An 8,021-nucleotide genomic window follows, 5' to 3' on the forward strand; every position below is an offset into this window, starting at 1 on the left:
TGATGTATTATTTTTTTTTTTACAATATACTCAAGCAACTAGCACTTACATGGTCTAGACCACCCAATCAACTAAGGGAACAATATGCGGATAAGTACATGCATAAGATTGAGTATTTGTCAAGGGTAAGTCCTTTATTTTTTAGTAAAGAATATATGATTTATTTAATCCAAATTGTATGTTTATCTTAATAGCATAGATTCACAATCCTTGTTATTTTGTAAATAAGTAGATTTTTGTCCCCATCAACGACCTCAATGAGCATCGGTTCTTGATGATCGTAGACGTGAAAAAAGAAAAGATCTTTGTGCTTGATTCTTGTAAAATACCAGACAGAAACTATGGTAGGCTATTATCAGTTAAAACCATGGTAAGTGGTCCAGTTTGATTTTGTTAAAAGTACATTTAGTTTTTAAACGTTTATTCTCTATTAATTTTGAATGTTTTGTATATAACAAAAAAAAAACACGACATCGTTTGAAATTACGATTTGAATTTGTAATTTAAGATCATTGCTATATTTGGTTTGTAAGTAATTTAGTAGTTTGTTTAATTTGAAATGAAGGTTCATTTGTTAACACTAATATCGAATTAATTATTTTTAAATTTTTTATAATCTATACATTTTAGACAGGTAATAAAAATAAACCCATTACATTGCTTGTATTACACAGTAACCAACAATATTTTATGTCACACAGGCTATATTCATCGAACGAATGTTAGAACACAAATCTTTCTACATGTCTAGTGAAATCACTGTACCTAGGATTTCTGAGTTTCGTGTCGTGGAACCGTCCGACTTGCCACAACAGAGGAAAGGCTCGTAAGTAATATTAATTTTAAATTTTTTTTTGCTGTCATGTCTTTTGATTTTGTTATGTACGAATCATGTGTTCGGTTAAACTGATGAATTAGTACAATCACACATTTAACTAAACAGTAATGACTGCAGTATCTGAGTTGCTCAATGGATGAAAGAGTGCGGATGGACTGATGATTTTGGCATCACGGTAACCAACTTTATTCATTTTCTAAATTTTTCATTATTATTAGGACAAAATGTAATATGTATCCAGGTATATATATGTTATTCTAATTGCTTCGTACTTTTTAAAATTATTAGGTCTATGACAGTGATAGGATGAGGCTAGCAATCGACTTGGTTAGCAAGGAATTCAATTTAAAGAAGTCAGAAGTTATGGATAAGGCACATGCATATATGAAAGAAATACTACAAAAATAGTCACGACTGCAAAAGGATATATAGTTTATTATTTTCATCGCATTTTATATTTGCCGAGACACGTCATATTTTGTTATGCACGTTTTAGCTTAAGTGATTCTTTTATTATAGGATATTTTGTTCTCTAATCAAACCTATTGTTGAGTCTTTTTGATGTTTATTTATGTGCTTAATAAAAGAGCTAATATCATATAACTTTAATTTTTAGCTTTCAAGATAAATCCAAAGATATAACTTTCATAAGCTGTTTTTTATGAGCTGTTTTTTTTAACTTAGTTCGAAATAATAAATTTTGATATTGTTTTATAGGATTACTAACATCAAATCTTGATAATTTGACCAAAAATTATAAATGTTTTGTGTCTTAATTTTTTCCACAAACCTTCAACAACTCATAAAAGTTAACAGCATAGATGGTTGTAGATTATAGTGATAGACAAGGGTGAAAGTTGCGATGATAATACGTGGTGATAACTCATAACGATTGGGTGAAGAGAAGGTAACAGGAGAAGAAAAAAATAAGAAGGAAGGCCGATGTAATTTAATAGTTAATATTAGGTATGTGTACAGAGATTAGTATACAGTAAGAAAAAGAATATTATTTAATATAGTGAAGGGATATTACAAAAATGTATATTAATGTTTTGAAAAAAATAATAAAAATAAAGATAATTTAAAAAATTAAACATAAAATTTAACAAAAAATTTTTCATCAATTGATATTAAGTATGAATATAAAGAGTATTTTGAATATGAATTTTTATCTCTACTTCAAATTAGATACTATTAAAAATAAATTAGTAAAGTTAATAACGTTTATAAATAATTAATTATTTATAATGTTTATAAATAATTAAAAATAATGTTTATAAATTATTTATAATTTATTATGTTGTTATTACAACATAATAAATTTGTTTAATATCTTATTTAATTTAAATTTATTAATTTTATATAATATAAATTAAAAAAATTTTATACATTTTTTAATGTTTTTATTTGTAATGCTTAAATTATTATGTCCAATTAATAAGATTAAAATTAAAATTATAAAATTTAATCTTTTAAAAAACTACTGAATATATTAAACTGCTAATATAATATTTAAACAAGTCAGTACACTAGACTTGAATAATGTTTCATCCAATTTAAAATTATTGTGCATTCCAAAAAATATTTTATTTTACTGATATCATTTACTATGACTTTTTATAAATTCATGCAATATTAATAGGAGAAGTCTTTTTTTCCTTTTCATTTTTTCGAAATTCTATTTACATGATTTTATAAACCCCTTTAAAAAATTTTTAATCTTAGATAAATAGGCGCCTCTTTCAATTTTTCCCAAAATTTGGCGCAAAAGGAAAACCTAAACCCGCCCAAAACAAAACATTCTTCTCCATCCTTCCCTAACTCCTTCGTCAATGCTTCTCACCAGAATCTCTATTTTGCTGAGCTTTTATTCCCTAAACCCATCGTCTATCCTTTTCTAAACCCATCTTCTCGTCAACTCTATTCCTTGTTATTTATCCTTGACCACTGAGCCACGACCCACCGCAATAGTGTTTCTCATGTGTTATGTAAGATCTGGAATGACATCGGAGTTATATTTTACGTGATGTTGATCTTTGGGACAGGTGAAAGGAAGGCTTGAAGGAGGGCAATTGTATACTCCCGCCTATGTGGCCCGCATGAATGCAATGGTTCGGGGGGCAGCAAGGGGCATCACAGTGCCAACAAATTTGACGGTGTTGTGGAGCTCATTGCAGCAGTTACTGCAGGAAATGGGCGGAACCGGTGGTGTGGCGGTTGATGAATCTTTCTTCCAATCTTTGTTTAATGGACTTGTGAAGGAAGGCGAGATTCAAGGATCAGTTCGTGCAGGAGTCCATTGGACACCAGCTGTAACTGACATGTTTGCGATCGATTATGCATTGTCAAAGTGATGTCCAGATTAAGGTTTTATGGTTTCTTTCTTGGGCCTTTGTTTTGGTTGAACCCTTGATGATCCTTCTCTCAATGTTTGGTTGGCAACAATTGGAAGCAATTTTAAATTCTTTTGACGTATTGCATTTCCAGTTTTTACTCTTATGTAAGTTCTGTTATGTTTTTTAGAAGTTTTATTTTTTTGTTATCATTGTTGAAATGTGCAAATTGACATGTAAATGATGGCAGGTTGTTTTACATAGGCATTTACTAAGAACAGTAGCAGCTCCTATGGTGGATATGCTTCTTCATGATCTGGTAATTCTATACAATAAATTGTCTGTAAACGTAATATATATATATATATCTAGAGGGTTTAATATGGTCTAACGCAATAGATTCATCATCTGCAGGATGAACAGAACAAATTGAAGAACGGTGTTGAGCTTCAGGAGTCTCCAAGTTCTGAATCTATTTCAGTTAGTCCTGGAGACAGAGTTGCAATTGTAAGAATAAGATGTTATTTGCATCAACGTCTGTATTGCTTTTGTGTTTGCTGCTGATCATTAGTAGGAGCCATAGAATGAGTACTTACATTTTGTTTATTATTTCCTTTTGTAGTCCAAGAGTTTTTCTAGATGGTGCACGAATTGTGACTCACACTTTTCACAACTCGTACCACTAACCAGCAAGTGCACTGGGTCGTCCAAGTAATACCTTACGTGAGTAAGGGTCGAATCCCACGGAGATTGTTGGTTTGAAGCAATCTATGGTTATCTTGTAAATCTTAGTCAGGAAGTCAATTATGTTTATCAGTTGAATTGCGAATAAACAAGAGAGCATGGATTAAAGGTTACTTGTTATGCAGTAATGGAGAATATGTTGGAGTTTTGGAGATGCTTTGTCTTCTGAATCTCTACTTTCCTCTGTCTTCTTGTTCACGCACGCACGTCCTCCTATGGCAAGCTGTATGTAGGGGTTCACCGTCGTCAATGGTTACATCCCATCCTCTCAGTGAAGAATATGCTCACATGCTCTGTTACAGCACGGCTAATCATCTGTCGGTTCTCGATCATACTGGAATAGGATTCTTCGTCCTTTTGCATCTGTCACTAACGCCCAGCACTCGTGAGTTTGAAGCTCGTCACAGTCATTCGATCATTGAATCCTACTCGGAATACCACAGACAAGGTTTAGACTTTCCGGATTCTCATGAATGCCACCATCAGTTCTAGCTTATACCACGAAGATTCTAATTAAGAGATCTAAGAGATACTCATTCAATCATATATAGAACGGAGGTAGTTGTCAGGCACACGTTCATGGTTTGAGGAAGGTGATGAGTGTCACAGATCATCACCTCCATCACAGTTAAACGCGAATGAACATCTTAGATAGGAACAAGCGTGTTTGAATGGAAAACAGAAATACTTGCATTAATTCATCGAGACACAGCAGAGCTCCTCACCCCCAACAATGGAGTTTAGAGACTCATGCCATCAAAGAATACAAAGTTTTGATCTAAAATGTCATGAGATACAAAATAAGTCTCTAAAAGTTGTTTAAATACTAAACTAGTAGCCTAGGTTTACAAAAAGTGAGTAGACTATGACAGATGGTGCAGAGATCCACTTCTGGGGCCCACTTGGTGTGTGCTGGGGCTGAGACTTAAGCAATTCACGTGCATAAGGCCATTTTGGGCGTTCAACACCAGGTTTAGATCCATTTCTGGCGTTGAACTCCAACTTTTGATCCTTTTCTGGCGCTGGACGCCAGAATTGGGCAGAGAACTAGCATTGAACGCCAGTTTACATCATCTATCCTTGAGCAAAGTATGGACTATTATCTATTTCTGGAAAGCCCTGGATGTCTACTTTCCAACGCAATTGGAAGCACGCCATTTCGAGTTCTGTAGCTCCAGAAAATCCACTTTGAGTGCAGGGAGGTCAGAATCCAATAGCATCAGCAGTCCTTTTTCAGCCTGAATCAGATTTTTGCTCAGCTCCCTCAATTTCAGCCAGAAAAATACCTGAAATTACAGAAAAACACACAACTCATAGTAAAGTCCAGAAATATGAATTTTTCCTAAAAACTAATGAAAATAAACTAAAAACTAACTAAAACATACTAAAAACTATATGAAATTAACCCCAAAAAGCGTATAAAATATCCGCTCATCACAACACCAAACTTAAACTGTTGCTTGTCCTCAAGCAACTAGACAAATAAAATAGGAGACTAATAGGTTGAGAAGCAATAATATCTCAGAGTTTTTTTTTGTGTGAAGCTCATATTCTAATTAGATGAGCAGGACTAGTAGCTTTTTGCTTCCGAATAGTTTTGGCATCTCACTTTATACATTGAAGTTCAGAGTGATTGGCATCTATAAGAACTTAGAATTTAGATAGTGTTATTGATTCTCCTATTTCAGTATGATGATTCTTGAACATAGCTATTTCATGAGTCTTGGCCGTGGCCCTAAGCACTTTGTTTTCCAGTATTACCACCGGATACATAAATGCCACAGACACATAATTGGGTGAACCCTTTGGATTGTGACTCAGCTTTGCTAAAGTCCCCAATTAGAGGTGTCCAGAGTTCTTAAGCACACTCTTCTTTCTGCTTTGGACCTTGACTTTAACCGCTCAATCTCAAGTTTTCACTTGACACCTTCACGCCACAAGCACATGGTTAGGGACAGCTTGGTTTAGCCGCTTAGGCCAGGATTTTATTCCCTTAGGCCCTCCTATCCACTGATGCTCAAAGCCTTGGGATCCTTTTTATTACCCTTGCCTTTTGGTTTTAAGGGCTATTGGCTTTTTCTGCTTTTCTCTCTTTTTTTTTTTGCTGCTTTTTCTTGCTTCAAGAATCATTTTTATGATTTTTCAGATTATCAATAACATGTCTCATGTTCACCATTCTTTCAAGAGCCAACATATTTAACAGTCTTAAACAACAAATTCAAAAGACATATGCACTGTTCAAGCATTCATTCAGAAGACAGAAAGTATTGCCACCACATGTAACTAATTAGAATTTCTCTTATTAAAACTCGAAATTTTATTGCCTCTTATTCAAAAGATCTACTATTTTATTCATGTTTGCTGATGATGAGAAAAATAAACTATGGCTTAATTGGAGATAAGATCAAAATAGATACTAATTACTACTATGTGACTCCTAAGGTGAACTTCTCTAATGACACTATCACAGAGTTAAAGCAGAAATTGGAATTTAACAACCTTTGTTCTGGGAAATAGGTGTTCCTCTGATCCGTGGGGTGCTTGATTCTTCAAGAGATAACTTCTGGCGCTTCAATTCCCTTAAGTCATGCCCTTGCTCCTCTTGTTCTTTAAACATATAGGTCAGCATTTGACTGTGTTCCTTCTGTTCTTTTATTATTTGCTCCATAGCTTCCCGTATCTTGGTGATAGACGTCTCAAGATATTCCCAGTATTCAGATTGAGGGATTTCTGGGAGAAATTCATGTGTTTTCTTCTTGGTGGGATCATCCTGTGCTTGTTATTTTTCCATTGATGCTTTGGTAATTGGTTTCTCAACTGAGATATACTCAGTTATTCCCATCCTTACCCCAGCGTCCTTGCAGAGCAGAGAAATCATGTTTGGATAAGCTAACCTGGCTTCCTTAGAATTTTTGTTAGCAATTTTGTAGAGTTCAGTTGAGATCAGCTGATGAACTTCCACTTCTTTTCCCATCATGATGCAGTGGATCATCACTGCTCTTTTAACTGTGACTTCAGAACGGTTGCTGGTAGGCAACAGAGAATGCCCAATGAAGTCCAGCCATCCTCTGGCGACTGGTTTGAGATCTTCTCTCTTGAGTTGATTTGGGACACCCTTTGTGTTGGTGGTCCACCTGGCTCCAGGGATACATATGTCCTCTAAAATCTTATCCAGGCCCTTGTCTGTTCTCATCATTCTCTTGTTGAAGGAGTCTGGATCATCTTTCAGCTGAGGTAGCTTTAAGATCTCTCTGATCTTGTCAGGGGTGGTATGAACAATCTTTCCTCTGACCATGGTCCGATATTCATAGAAAGCAGTTCCAGATAGTTTTTGCTTGTCAGTCTGCCACATATTAGCATAAAACTCCTGGATCATATTCCTTCCCACTTTCGTTTCAGGATTAGCTAGGACTTCCCAGTTCCTGATTCGAATCTGCTCCTGGATCTCCGGATATTCATCTTCTTTCAGATTGAATCTAACTTCCGGGATTACTGATCTCAGACCCATTATTTTATTATAATGGTTTGAATGTTCTTTAGATAAGAACTTCCCTTGATTCTAAAGTGGTTTTGGAACGCTCTCTTTCTGGCCTCTTGGAGTGGGTTGTTTTCCTTTAGGAGCCATGATCTTAGTGATCGCGGATAAACACACCAAACTTAGAGGTTTGCTTGTCCTCAAGCAAAAGAAAAGAAAGGAGAGGGATAGAAGGAGAGCTAGGTGCAATTGTTGATGGAAGGGGGGAGGCCGAACTCTAATTTATAAGGAGGGAGGGTGGGTTTTCGAAAAAGAGATAAAGATATGATAAAAAGATTTATTTGGAAAAGATAAGATAGAAGATATGATAAGAGAAGATATAGTTTAAAATTGAGAGGATATGAAAGATTTTTGAAAAAGATAGATTTAGATTTTGAAAAAGATAAAGTGGAGGTTTTGAAAAAGATATTGATGAGTTGAAAAGATAGATTTGTAAAAAAAAGTTTTGAAAAGAGTTGGATTGAATTTGCAAAGAGGCCTGGTGCTTATGGATTAAAATACATTTGATATTTTTAAGGTAGGGTTTTTAGAAATTAGGGATTTTAGAAATCAGGGTTCTTAACATGTTTAT

This window comes from Arachis hypogaea, chromosome 12, assembly GCF_003086295.3.
Source record: "Arachis hypogaea cultivar Tifrunner chromosome 12, arahy.Tifrunner.gnm2.J5K5, whole genome shotgun sequence".
In the NCBI taxonomy this organism is placed as follows: Eukaryota; Viridiplantae; Streptophyta; class Magnoliopsida; order Fabales; family Fabaceae; genus Arachis; species Arachis hypogaea.